This window comes from Suncus etruscus, chromosome 6, assembly GCF_024139225.1.
Source record: "Suncus etruscus isolate mSunEtr1 chromosome 6, mSunEtr1.pri.cur, whole genome shotgun sequence".
In the NCBI taxonomy this organism is placed as follows: Eukaryota; Metazoa; Chordata; class Mammalia; order Eulipotyphla; family Soricidae; genus Suncus; species Suncus etruscus.
The window spans coordinates 125,414,312-125,428,256 of NC_064853.1; the positions used below are offsets into that span (position 1 = coordinate 125,414,312).

At 35.6% G+C, this 13,945-nt stretch overlaps 1 non-coding gene across 1 annotated transcript; it reads left to right on the plus strand.

The window, feature by feature from the left end:
• Nucleotides 1-13,234: 13,234 nt before the first annotated feature.
• On the plus strand, nucleotides 13,235-13,425 carry LOC126012755 (U2 spliceosomal RNA). Its single transcript, XR_007497154.1, has one exon. It is a non-coding gene; the product is annotated as a U2 spliceosomal RNA (small nuclear RNA).
• The last annotated feature ends 520 nt before the right edge of the window (nucleotides 13,426-13,945 follow it).

A 13,945-nucleotide genomic window follows, 5' to 3' on the forward strand; every position in this document is an offset into this window, starting at 1 on the left:
AAACTAAACCTTCTTAATCTAGACTCAATTTACATATGTTGACATTTAACTTTCATTACATAAAATGTGTTTTATAAAAGAAATAGAAACTTTTGTGCCAGGATTAACATTTCTTATGTATGGAAGGAAATATCTTGCCTTAATATATGAATTACATAAATCTACATTGCTTTGTTTCTACAAAGATAGCAAAATTGTCCCTTTCTTGTTAAACAGCATGAACTATCCTTATAAAAATGTGACTACTTTAGTGTAGAAAGTCTGCATAATGAAAAAATCAGTATCTATAATATAAAATAATATATGTCTGTCATCATCAAGCTGCATGCTACATATACATAAATATGTATATATGAATATGTACATATATATACTTAAAACCTCAATTTTTTTTTACAATTTAGAGTTCTTTTATACTAATTTGCTTATAATCCAGAGAAAACTGAATGAAAACTAATATAGTACACAGGAACAATTAATACAGATATGTAGTTAAAACTACTCTAAAGAGCAAATTAAGATTATCAACCATTACTAATGGATCATTTTCATAAATCCTACTCATATCTATTTTTCTTCTACAAAAAGTCTGTGGGCATGTACCTAAGTTTTTATTAAAATCTTACCTACCTGACTTTAGAATAAACAAACAAATCATTTGCTAGAAAGTATTACTGGTAGTAGATTTGTCTTAGTCTGATTTCCCTTGAAATCAGTGCCTGAGATAAGAGTTTGTCTGCTAGATAATTTGTAGAAGGTTATAATTGTCAAAATGAGAATGAGAAAGTGGGGACCCCATTAAAGTAGAGATTGTCAGGCTAGGTATTAAGGTAATTCATCCATACATCACTGGGAGAACAAAGGTGATCTATCCGCACATCACTGGAAACCATCTGAATTACATGCATATTGATTACATGATGTGCTTCTAAAGGATGAAAGATGACTATTCCACTACTACTGATTTATTCTGCTGGTTGATGGATCCTCATAGCATTCACTGCCTTTAGTTGGAGTGTTCTTGCACTTGGTTTGATCAAGAGAATTGAGTAAACCTATCACATAGATAAAGATGCTTTGCAATTTATGAGAATGTGTCTTTACACTTGTGAAACATTGCATGCATAAAGTTACAAGTAACAGAATTGTAAATTTGTGACAAAAAGCAAGTAAAATTTGTGTACAGTGTCATTAGGGAGGCTTAATTTGGAAGAGATCTGATTTGGTCTCTTTCTCTTATATAGAGATATAAGATATATATCTTTTCCTTCTATAAGTCATGCAAACTTGTTAATAAGAATATAGTAATGTTACATGCTCTGAAAATATTACAAACACATGTCTCTAGATATGTACATATCTGATCCTGGGAAAGGATGCATTTATATTTAAACAATTATACTGACATAAACAGGAAACATTCTCATGCCTCCACCTACCAGCAGCAATATTAGGAACGCTCAAAGCTTGATTTCCAAGAAACCACACTAGCATCATCACTACAACCAAAGATGTACTTTGAAATATAAAAAGAAGATGTCAGCAGCAGAAAGCTGAGAGGTTAAGAAAGAATATACATTATTACTAATAATCAAATAGAAAATGAATGATGCATTTGATTGATAACAAGTTTGACTGATATTTCACATAAAGAAGATAGACAACCCTAATATTTGGACAAAGATGGCTAAGGAAATAGAGCAGCTACATAATTTAGAAATTGTTTAAAATCATGGGGCCGGGCGGTGGCGCTGGAGGTAAGGTGCCTGCCTTGCCTGCGCTAGCCTAGGATGGACCGTGGTTCGATCCCCCGGCATCCCATATGGTCCCCCAAGAAGCCAGGAGCAACTTCTGAGCGCATAGCCAGGAGTAACCCCTGAGCGTCACAGGGTGTGGCCCAAAAACCAAAAAAAAAAAAAAATCATGATCAGATTTACAATTTATGAAGTTTACCTAAATAAGGAGATTGCACTAAGACATGCAAAGCTGAAAATAGATAGATGGCAAGAAAGTAAGGGCAAAAACAAAACAAAACAAAACAAAACAAAAAAACGGCAAGAGAGGTGTTAGATGCTGGCAACGAGAAAAAGAAAAATTTGGAGTATAATAAGTATTGTGATATAAGTCTTCTTCTATGTTTCTGTCTCATTTATAAGGTGATTTGGCTGGCAAGGAGAAGATGGATATGATTACTATGGAAGCAACATATAATAAAAAATTGTTAATAACCAAGTCAATGTTTTGTGAATATGGAAAATTTCTTTCTGATGCTCATTAATTTCTGCTTAGGTGGCATGAAAGAGGGAAAAGTGCTAGAGCAGACTTTCCAAACTAGGTTTCCAATTGGCATACTTTTTAATAAAGCAAGCCTAATTGGTCAGTTTAAAAAACTGAAGCAAGGAGCCAGAGAGATAGCATGGAGGTAAGGCGTTTGCCTTTCATGCAGACGGATGGTGGTTTGAATCCCAGCATCCCATATGGTTCCCTGTGCCTGCCAGGGGCGATTTCTGAGCATGGAGCAAGGAGTAAACCCTGAGCAAGGGACTGGGTTGTCAGTACAATGCAAAGAGATTTTTCTTGTTCATAGCTAACCTGGGTTCAAATCCTGGCATTCTGCACGGCCATCTAAATACTGCCAAGAGTAATTCCTGAGTATTGCCTAACGTGAGATCAAAATTTAAAAAAAATAAAAAAAATTAAAAAGAAAAAAAAAGAAGCAGAATGCAAAACCTCAAGCAACTCATAGTAATAATGTGTAATGTTTTGATTCAAACTGTTTTTATGCTTTTAAAATTTTTGCTTACTTTTTAAAACAATATTTTAAGAAAATTTTTCCTAGGTAACCTTCTAATTATCTTAATTCACTTGATACTTAGAGGGATGAATATGCTTGGATTCATTTCCTTATAATCAATTAACTTGCCTAGGCAGCCAATAAAAGCAACATTAAGATGTGGTGTATTACTTCTAGTATTATATTATAGCAACTGACAATAATAACAGTAATAATTATCCAATTTCAAGATGGAGAAGTACCTTTGACCTCTATTTGATCCCTCTGGTCTATCTAAGTCTGATTCAGCATTGATTTCTTTCCCAAGGAATCTGCTATAATCATGTTTTAGCTGATTTATCACTATATGCTTGCTAGTTAGCAATTTCTCATCTTGAACTTGCTTCCCTCTTATTTTTCCACCATGAAAAGACATATTGAAATGTTCTTTTTTTTTTTCTTCAAAGTAAGGCAAATTCTCCAAGCATCCTTCCATATTTCTCTCAGTGGGTGGTGTTAAGTGACCTAGTCTTTGAGAATCATCTTAATTATACGATATATGTTGGCAGGGCAAAACCCAAACATAAATATAATAAAGCTTTTTGCAAGAGATCTAATTTAGATTTAAATATGGTAATAAAGGAAAACATATGTTCAGAAAACACAGGGTTTAGGTTCTAGAGCTTTTATTGACCGTTTTTTATAATATAGAGTGAAGTCACTTAATATTTCTGGATTTTATGACTTAAAAACTACTTTTAACTGAAAATATAATTTACACACAAATACTCCTATGAAATAATTTAAGTGTACCTCCAGGTTGTGATAAAATGATAAAAACTATAAACATAATTTTATAAATATATAATGAGAGATAAAAATATTTAGTATAGGATTTAGTCATCATTTAGAAGGACTCAGAATCATTTCAGCAGTATTTAAAATGAAAAAAACATACCTCTAAAATTTCCCAATAGAAAACTCACTCCCCAAAGAACATAATTCGGATCTGATAGAAAAAGGAACATGACTACGTTTTTCATGTTGCATCAGTCTCCCTTCAAAAGACTTATAACCAAGGCAGATCATTCTTTTTTTTTTTTTTTTTTTTTTTTTTTTTTTTTTTTTTGATTTTTGGGCCAAACCCGGTAACACTCAGGGGTTACTCCTGGCTATGTGCTCAGAAGTTGCTCCTGGCTTGGGGGACCATATGGGACACCGGGGGATCGAACCGCGGTCCGTCCAAGGCTAGCGCAGGCAAGGCAGGCACCTTACCTTTAGCGCCACCGCCCGGCCCCGGCAGATCATTCTTAACTGAAGTATTTTTAAATTTTCCTACCAATTAACAGTTCTTGGTACATAGCCATCACATGACAGTTCACCAGGAAAAAAAGATTTGTATTGTGCAAGCCAACAATTCCAAGATCTTCTAAATTTAATATCTTTATATTATTTTTCTTCTTATTTCATGCTTCCTATATTTAGGAGTGGCTGGAAGTTATATTCTGACACATTATCTCTCATGGCCCCAACTAGGTAAGTCAGCCAGTTGCTGAATCTTTGCTAGTCACCATGGAAAAGAGGAAGAGAAGGTGACAGAAAGTAGAGTGGTCTTGAATTGACCTCTTTCAAATAAATAGTTATTTTAGATCACATTTCATGAGCTAAACAAGTCACATGACTTTATCAAATCCAAAGATGATAGGAATGTTATATTCTACCACACACCCTGAGAAACTATAACTAATGAACACACTTGCTAGTTTAGCAAGTGAATATCATAAAAAATTATGTTTGTTCTGAAAAAACTAGAGAACTATTTTTTTCTTCAGATTTAGATGTATAATGGCTAATTCTCCTATTATGTCAACCATGAATCAAATTTTTCCCAGAAAATAACTCTCGCCCTGCTGTGCTTCTTCTGAGGAAACTTAGGACCTAAAGAAAACCATGTCCTATGCTTCTCTGTCTTTTCTGAATCTATGAAGCTATCCTCAGAGCCCTGGGAAGTGAACCCCCCAAAAACTGCATTCTGAAGCTACTCAGTGAGCAAGTGAGTGAGTAAGAAATGGCTGACTGTGGGGACTGCCAGGTGAAGTTCAGATTGCTTCACCTGTGGAGTCTCCACCCTGCTGTGCCTCATCTGAGGAAACTGAGGACCTAAAAAAAATCCTGTCCTATGCTTCTCTGTCTTTTCTGAATCCTTGAAGCTCTCCTCAGAGCCCTAAGAAGCAATCCCCCAAAAACTGCATTCTGAAGCTACCCAGCGAGAAAGTAAGTGAATAAGAAATGGCTGACTTTACAAGCCCAGAAAGGGGAAGCCACTGAATTCTGCTGGAACTCAGATGCCAGCACCCCTATCTGCCTGTTTTCTGTGCTGTGCACCATTTTCAGCCTGATTTCATCCTGTGTGTGGCTCATTTGCATACTGCTCACCTTCCCTGGAGCCTTCCCTTGAGGTGAGCTTACACACCCAGAAAGGGGAAGCCACTGAACTCTGCTGGAACTCAGATGCTAGCACCCCATCTACCTGTCTTCTGTGCTGTGCACCATTTTCGGCCTGATTTTATCCTATGTGTGGCTCATCTGCAGACGGCTTGCCTTCCCTGGAGCCTTCCCTAGAGGTGAGTTTACAATCCCAGAAAGAAGCTGCTGAACTCTGCTGGAACTCAAATGCCAGCACTCCTATCTGCCTGTCTTCTGTGCTGTGCTCCATCTTTGGCCTGATTTCATCCTGTGTGTGGCCCATCTGTGGATGGCTCACCTTCCCTGGAACTTCCCTGGAGGTGAGTTTACAAGCCCAGAAATGGTGGAACCAGAGGAGCATGGCCGCTCTACTTCACACCCCGGCCATGCACATCATTTAGCCAATGAATACAACCATAACACATAGAAAAACCCACAATATAACTGTCACAATGGAGAAACAATGCAGGCCAGCGCCAGACATAAAGAATGACGATGGCAACTCTGATGACTTGAACATGACCAACCAACTAATCAGTCTCATAGATAAGGAGTTTTGAATCGCAATATGGAAGATGTTCAAAAAACTTAAAAAATTATAGAAGATAACACTAATAAAAATCAAGAGAATATGAAGATAGAAATCAGAAAACTCCAAACTAAAATTTCAGGTCAAATAACAGGTCTGAAAAACTCAGTAGATGAATTGAAGAAAAACATGGTTGAGATATCCCATGGGTTACAGCAACTGAGAATAGAATCAGTACTCTGGAAGATGAGATGAATAACAATTCCATACAGCAGAAGAAATTGGGAAGAAGCCTTAAAGCAAACAATCAAACAATGGAAAAATTACTCAAAGAATGAGAACAGATGAAAATAGAAGTCTATGATAAGCTCAACAGGAACAACTTAAGAATCATTGGAGTCCCAGAGACCCAGAAAGAAAATCTCCAGGAAGAATCAAGGGTCAAGAACATCATTAAAGAGAAACTACCAGAGCTAATGAATACATGCGTACGAATCCCACAGACAGAGACAGAATTCTGAAAGCAGTAAGATTGGAAAGAGAAATTACATTTAAGGAACATCCTTGAGATTTACAGCAGAACGGTCACAGGAAATACTCAAGGCCAGAAGGCAGTGGTGGGACACAGTGACAAAACTCAATGAAACAAATGCTTCACCTAAATACTGCACCCAGCAAAACTCACTTTCAGGTTTGAAGGAACGATACATGGTTTCAAGACAAACAACAGCTCAGAAATTTTACAGACTCAAAACCATTCTTAAAAGAAAAATTGAAAGGCCTAGTTTAAGACAAGACTGACCAACAGACACACTAAACTTTGATATAAATATGGCACTAACTCCCAGGACAATTCTTTCTCTCAATGTCAATGGACTAAATGCACCAGTTAAGAGACACAGAGTGGCTAAATGGATCAAAAAACTCAATCCAACCTTCTGCTGCCTACAAGAAACACACCTGAATAGTCAGAACAAACATAGGCTCAAAATAAAAGGCTGGAGGAAAATCATCCAAGCAAACAACACCCATAAAAAAGCTGGATTGGCCATACTAATATAAGATGATGTAAACTTTATACTTAGGAAAGTTGTAAGGGACAAAGATGGACATTTTGTAGTAATCAAGGGATACATACAGCAGGAAGAAATCACTCTCCTAAACATATATGCACCGAATGAGGGGGCCAGCAAAATATTTAATAAAATTGTTGACAAATCTGAAAAATAATATCAATAACAACGCAATAATTGTGGAAGACCTCAACGTGGAATTGTCAACACTTGACAGGTCAACTGGACTAAAACCTAACAAGAATATACTAGACCTGAAAAAAGAAATGGAGGAAAGAGGCCTAGTAGATATAGACCGCCAGAAGCCGGATACATATTTTTCTCTAATGTACATGGGACATTCTCCAGAATAGACTACATGCTAGCACATAAAACTTACCTCTATAACATCAAGAGGATAGAAATTTTGCAGGCTACCTTTGCTGACCACAAAGCCCTGAAATTATATGTGAATTACAAAGGGACACAGAAGAAAAATTTTAATACCTGGAAGTTAAACAGCCTAATATTGAATAACAAGTGGGCCCAAGATTAAATCAAAGAGAAAATCCAAACCTTCCTAGAAACAAATGACAATGGAGAAACAAACTCTCAGAACCTATGGGACACAGCAAAAGTGGTACTGAGAGGAAAATTTATAGCTCTGCAAGCACACATCTGGAAAGAAGAAGGGGCTTATCTGAATAGCTTAATGACGCAGCTCATAGAATTAGAAAGTACTCAACAAAAGTTCTCAAAAATAGGGAGACAGAAGAAAATAACAAAGCTGAGAGCAGAAATCAATGAAGTGGAAACCCGAAAATCAATCCAAAATATCAACAAAAGCAGAAGTTGGTTCTTTAAAAACTTAAACAAGATTGATAGACCACTGGCAAAATTAACAAAGAAAGAGAGACAGAGAAACTTGATAACTCATATTAGGAATGAAAAAGGAGAGATCACTACTGATATGGTAGAGATCCAAAGGGTTATCAGAAACTACTTTGAGAAACCCTATGTCACTAAAAATGAAAACCTGGAAAAAATGGATAAATTTTTGAACTCTTATAATCTTCCATGGTTGAATGAAGAGGATGTAGTATATCTAAACACACCCATCACTATTGAGAAAATTAAGACATTAATCAAATGTCTGCCCCAAAACAAAAGCCCAGGCCCAGATGGATTCATTAATGAATTCTTTCAAACCTTTCAAGAGGAACTTCTACAAATCCTGGCAATACTCTTTCATGAAATTGAAAAAAAGGAACACTTCCAAATAACTTTTATGAAGCCAACATCACCTTGATACCTAAACCAGACAGAGATGCTACAAAAAATTTTACAGACCAATATCGCTAATGAATACAGGTGCAAAGATCCTGGCAAATAGGATTCATTGCCTCATTAAGAAAATCATCCATTATGATCAAATAGGTTTCATCACAGGAATGCAAGGCTGGTTTAACATCAGTAAATCTATCAATATATTACACAACATCAACAACAAGAAAAATAGAAATCACATGATCATATCCATAGACACAGAGAAAGCATTTGATAAGATCCAACATCCATTCTTGGTCAAAACTCTCAGCAAGACGGGAATGAAGGAAACTTCTCAATATAATTAAGGCCATATACTATGAGCCAGAGGCAAATATTGTCTTCAATAGTGAAAAACTGAAAGCCTTTCCTCTAAATTCTGGCACAAGATAAGGCTGTCCTCTTTCACCACTCCTATTCAACATAGCACTGGAAGTACTCGCTATAATGATTAGGCAAGAAAAATATATTAAGGGAATCCAGATAGGAAAGGAAGAAGTCAAGCTCTCACTGTTTACAGATGACATGATATTCTACATAGAAAACCCTAAAGTCTCTACAAAAAAGCTTCTAGAAACAATAGACTCATATAGCAAGGTGGCAGGCTACAAAATTAACACACAGAAATCAATGGCCTTTCTATACACCAATAGTAATAAGGAAGAAATGGACATTAAGAAAACAGCCCCATTTACAATAGTGCCACCCAAACTCAAATATCTTGGAATCAACTTGACTAAAAATGTGAAGGAAACAAAAAGGAAAAAAATGTGAAAAACCTATAAAACTCTGCTCCAAGAAATAAGAGAGGACATGTGGAAATAGAAGTATATACCCTGCTCATGGCTTGACAGGATTAACATCATTAAAATGGAAATACTCCCCAAAGCATTGTACATATTTAATGTGATCACTCTAAAGATACCCATGACATTCTTCAAAGAAGTGAATCAGGCACTTTTGAAATTCATTTGGAACAATAAACACCCTAGAAATGCGAAAGCAATCATTGGGAAAAAGAATATGGGAGGAATTACTTTCCCCAACTTTAAACTGTACCACAAAGCAATAGTTATCAAAACAGCATGGTATTGGAATAAAGACAGGCCCTCAGATCAGTGGAATAAGCTCGAATACTCAGAGAATTCTCCCCAGACATACAATCACCTTATTTTTGATAAAGGAGCAAGAAATCCTAAATCGAGCAAAGAAAGCCTCTTCAACAAGTGGTGTTGGCACAACTGGCTAGCCACTTGCAAAAAATTGAACTTAGACCCCCAGCTAACATCATGTACAAAGGTAAAATCCAAATGGATAAAAGACCTCAATATCAGACGTGAAACCATAAGATATATAGAACAACATGTAGGTAAAACACTCCAGGACATTAAGAATAAAGGCATATTCAAAGAGGAAACTGCACTCTCCAAGCAAGTGAAAGCAGAGATTAACAGATGGGAATATATTAAACTGAGAAGCTTCTGCACCTCAAAAGAAATAGAGCCCAGGATAAAAGAGTCCCCACTAAGTGGGAGAAAATATTCACCCATTACCCATCAGATAAGGGGCTAATCTCCAAAAATACAAGGCACTGACAGAAATTTACAAGAAAAACATCTAATCCCATAAAAAAAATGGGGAGAAAAAATGGACAGACACTTTGACAAAGAAGAAATCCAAATGACCAAAAGGCACATGAAAAAAATGCTCCACATCACTAATCATCAGGGAGATGCAAATCAAAACAACTATGAGGTACCACCTCACACCACAGAGATTGGCACACATCACAAAGAATGAGAACAAGCAGTGTTGGCGGGGATGTGGAGAGAAAGGAACTCTTATCCACTGCTGGTGGGAATGCCGTCTAGTTCAAACTTTATGGAATGCAATATGGAGATTCCTCCAAAAACGAAATCAAGCTCCCATAATATCCAGCTATACCACTCCTGGGAATATACCCTAGGAACACAAAAATACAACACAAAAACCCCTTCCTTACACCTATATTCATTGCAGCACTATTTACCATAGGAAGACTCTGGAAACAGCCAAGATATCCTTCAACAGATGAATGGCTAAAAAAACTGTGGTACATATACATAATAGAATATTATGCAGCTGTCAGGAGAGATGAAGTCATGAAATTTTCCTATACATGATGTACATGGAATCCATTATGCTGAGTGAAATATGTCAGAGAGGGAGAGAAATATGCAGAATGGTCTCACTCATCTATGGGTTTTAAGAAAAATGAAAGACATTCTTGCAATAATAACTTTCAGACACAAAAGAGAAATGAGTTTGAAGTTACAGCTCACCTCATGAAGCTCACCACAAACAGGGATGAGTTTAGTTAGATAAATAACTAAGTTTCGAACTATCCTAATAATAAGAATGTATGAGGGAAATAGAAAGCCTGTCTAGAGTACAGGCGGGGGTTGTGTGGGCGGAGGGAATTTTGGAACATTGGTGATGGGAATGTTGCACTGGTGATGGGTGGTGTTCTTTACATGACTGAAACCCAACCACACTCATGTATGTAATAAATTTGTTTAAACAAAAAAATTAAAAAAAAATTGGTTTAAATTTGGCAATGATATTTTCACAGCCACTGCTGGCTACACCATGTAGTCAGTTTAAGTATTTTCTGTTAGAATCATTGTATAAACATTGTAGACTTTGGCTAATGTCTAGATTGTGCCAACTACTTAATCCAAGTTGCCTGTCAAAACCATTAAGAGTGAATCAAATTGTAGTGTCCCTTTTTCTAAGATGAATACTAGCTTTTGCTTCTCAAGCTGTAATGACCCTTCAAACGAGCTCAATGATCTCAATGAGAAAAAAATACCAACTTCCGCTCCCATAGATTGCGACAAACTCATAACGACGTATTTGCATAAAGTACACAGTCTCTTTCCATAATTGTAATATTACTTTGATATCCTACTTGCAACAGAACAAAAAAAAAACCCACTGTGATATATTTTATGCTTGTTTTATAGCAAAATAAGTGAGCAGTTGACCAGTAGGATAAATGGAGACATTCACAGATAGCTAATAATTATCTTGCCAAAACTTTATGGATGCCAAGGAGATCAGAACCTTTCCTATTCATATCCCTGCCCCACCCTATCTATCATACCTCAACTCTTACTCCCCCTTTTGCTAGATAAAGTATAGCATCACAAGTTAGGAAATTATAGACTCCAGGTATACCCCCATTTTCAAGCTCATGATTTGCACAATAATCACATTTTCTCTATTTTATGCTCTGTTGTATTCATGTTTGCTTTACTGTGTCCATCAGGCACAGGATATATTAAAGTTTGGTATCAATTAAATCCTTTCCACTGGCAACTGGAATCAGATCAGTTCAATCCCCTCCGGTGGCCTATGAGTGGTAGTGCTGTTAATTTTTCCCCACTGGCCTATAGTGCACATTTTCCATCCTTGCTATGTAGCTAAATACCTTATTTATATTTATATAAAAATTAAAAATAAATGCAATTTATGACTAAGATTGAGGAACCTATTTGTTAAAATAGCAGTTTCTTACCCTACCTTTAATATATAATCTATATGGAGTTCTTAAATATTTAAGCATATTCTGGGGCCAGAGCAATAGCAGAGTGGGTAGGGCATTTGCCTTGCATGCGGCTGACCCAGGTTCAAACCCCTATTCCCATATAGAGACTGCCAGATGTGATTACTATACGAAGAGCCAGGAGTAATTTCTCAGCACCACTAAGTGTGGTCACAAAAGAAAACAAAATAAATTTAAGCAGATTCTTAAATGAAATGATCTCAGTAATTTTCAATGACCTAATAATCTTATTTTCTTGGAAGAGGGCATTAGGCTAAGGGGTATAAGGAATGAGAGTAATGAATTCCAAACACAGAGAAACACAAAAAAAGAAACATAAATAGAATACATTTTTGATGGTTTGAAAAATAATAGTAGAAATAAGTTACATGAATAAGTTTAGAAGAAAAGTAAGAAAAAATGAACTATATTAAAACATGAGAGGTAAAGCTAAAACCTGCACTAGACAATAAAGAAGAGCCACTGAATATTTTAAGAATATGTATGCCAGTTTTTATGTATTTTAGGGACATATATAAGAGACTTGAACTATTAAGAACATGATTCTAAAGAAAATAGGATAGTTGGGAGATGCTATCAGACTCCACTTAACAGAGAAATCAACAGGTTTCATTACTTAGGGCAAATCAAATTCTATGTATATCTCAGCTAATTAATATATAAATATAATTTTAAAAAATAAACAAGAATTTAATGATAATGAACTTATAAAATTGTATATTTGATAAATGGTTGCGCTGAATTTGACTTCATATCCCTTTTTCTCCAGAGTCTAAATAAATACTATCTTGGATTAATGCAGTATTAAATTTGATTGTGATGATAAGGTAGTAGATCCACTTCACTGAAATAAAATTGAAGAATGATATGATATGAAGCATAAGCATCAAGCCTTCTGCTAGGAAAGTCAGTCACTGATCTTGAAAGGATTTTATATTTTAATAGGATACTATAAAAGGTAAAATGAATAGCTTTCAACCACATAGTCAACATAGTTAAAACTATCATGCCAATATTGTTGGCCATATTTTATTTAATCTTTGATTCCACAGAACATTTTCTTTCACTGTTACTGAATTTAAATTTAGTAAAACACATCATGGACCACTTGAAAGAATATTGTACTTTTCCAATTATAACATTATGTAATGGATTCTAATCCAATGCGTTGAGCCCATAAGGAGGGCTAAAAATTGTTCCCCAAGACCAATGCTATAAAAACTCATGAATTTATGCATTTTAGCTACTCTAATTATCATCATGGTTAGAAATGGCATTACTTCATATATAATAAAATAATCTGTTCAGATAGCTGCCAGCTTAACTTCAAATTCCAGGCAACCATCATTTAATTTTGTACAAAATGGCATGTTTATTAACTTATTATTCAAGATTAGCTTATCTCATGACATCTATACCTGATGAATGGAGAATAACTCTACAGCAATTTTTAATTTCTTTGCTTAGAAAATGCAGGTTATATCACTTCTCGGCCTTTTGGCTAAGATCAAGTGTAGTATCTGTTCTTATCAGTTTAATATCTGATACGTCCTCTATCCTAGAACAATATATTAAATGGATTTTTGGAGCTGGGAGTCGGAAGAGGAGCTTGCTCCGTCCACTCCGTGCATCGACCCGGTATTGCAGTACTTCCGGGAACGGTGCACCCCCTCTTGAAAAAAGAAAAAAGTAAATACAGGTTATATATTATCATATATATGTATACATATTATTATATGAATTCAAGGCATCAATTAACTCTGTTGCTAATCATCTATGAGTGTCAAGTGAGTTGTTATTGTTGAAGAAGGTCCTTCCCGAAAATCAATATACAATTAGTATTTCTGCAGCAAACACAAAAATTCCATAAAGGCATTGACTATAGATTTTGAGAAAAGTGTTGATAATGTATCCTATAATGACCTGAAACTGACCATGGCAAGGTAAGTCTATATTGCTTCCAAAGAAAACTATTGATTTCTCTTCGAGCATGGTTCTTAGAACAATAGCTTATGGAGGAATAAAATATGAAGACACTTCTCAGAAATAAATTATCAGTTGGGGAATTGCCAGCAAAAGAAATTCTGGGAGTCTCTTCCTTAAAAATGAACAAGTCCTATTTTATTGTAGTATTCTGGACATCAAAAGAAAGCATGTACTTTGCATAATTATGGGTGAAAATTCACTTATGT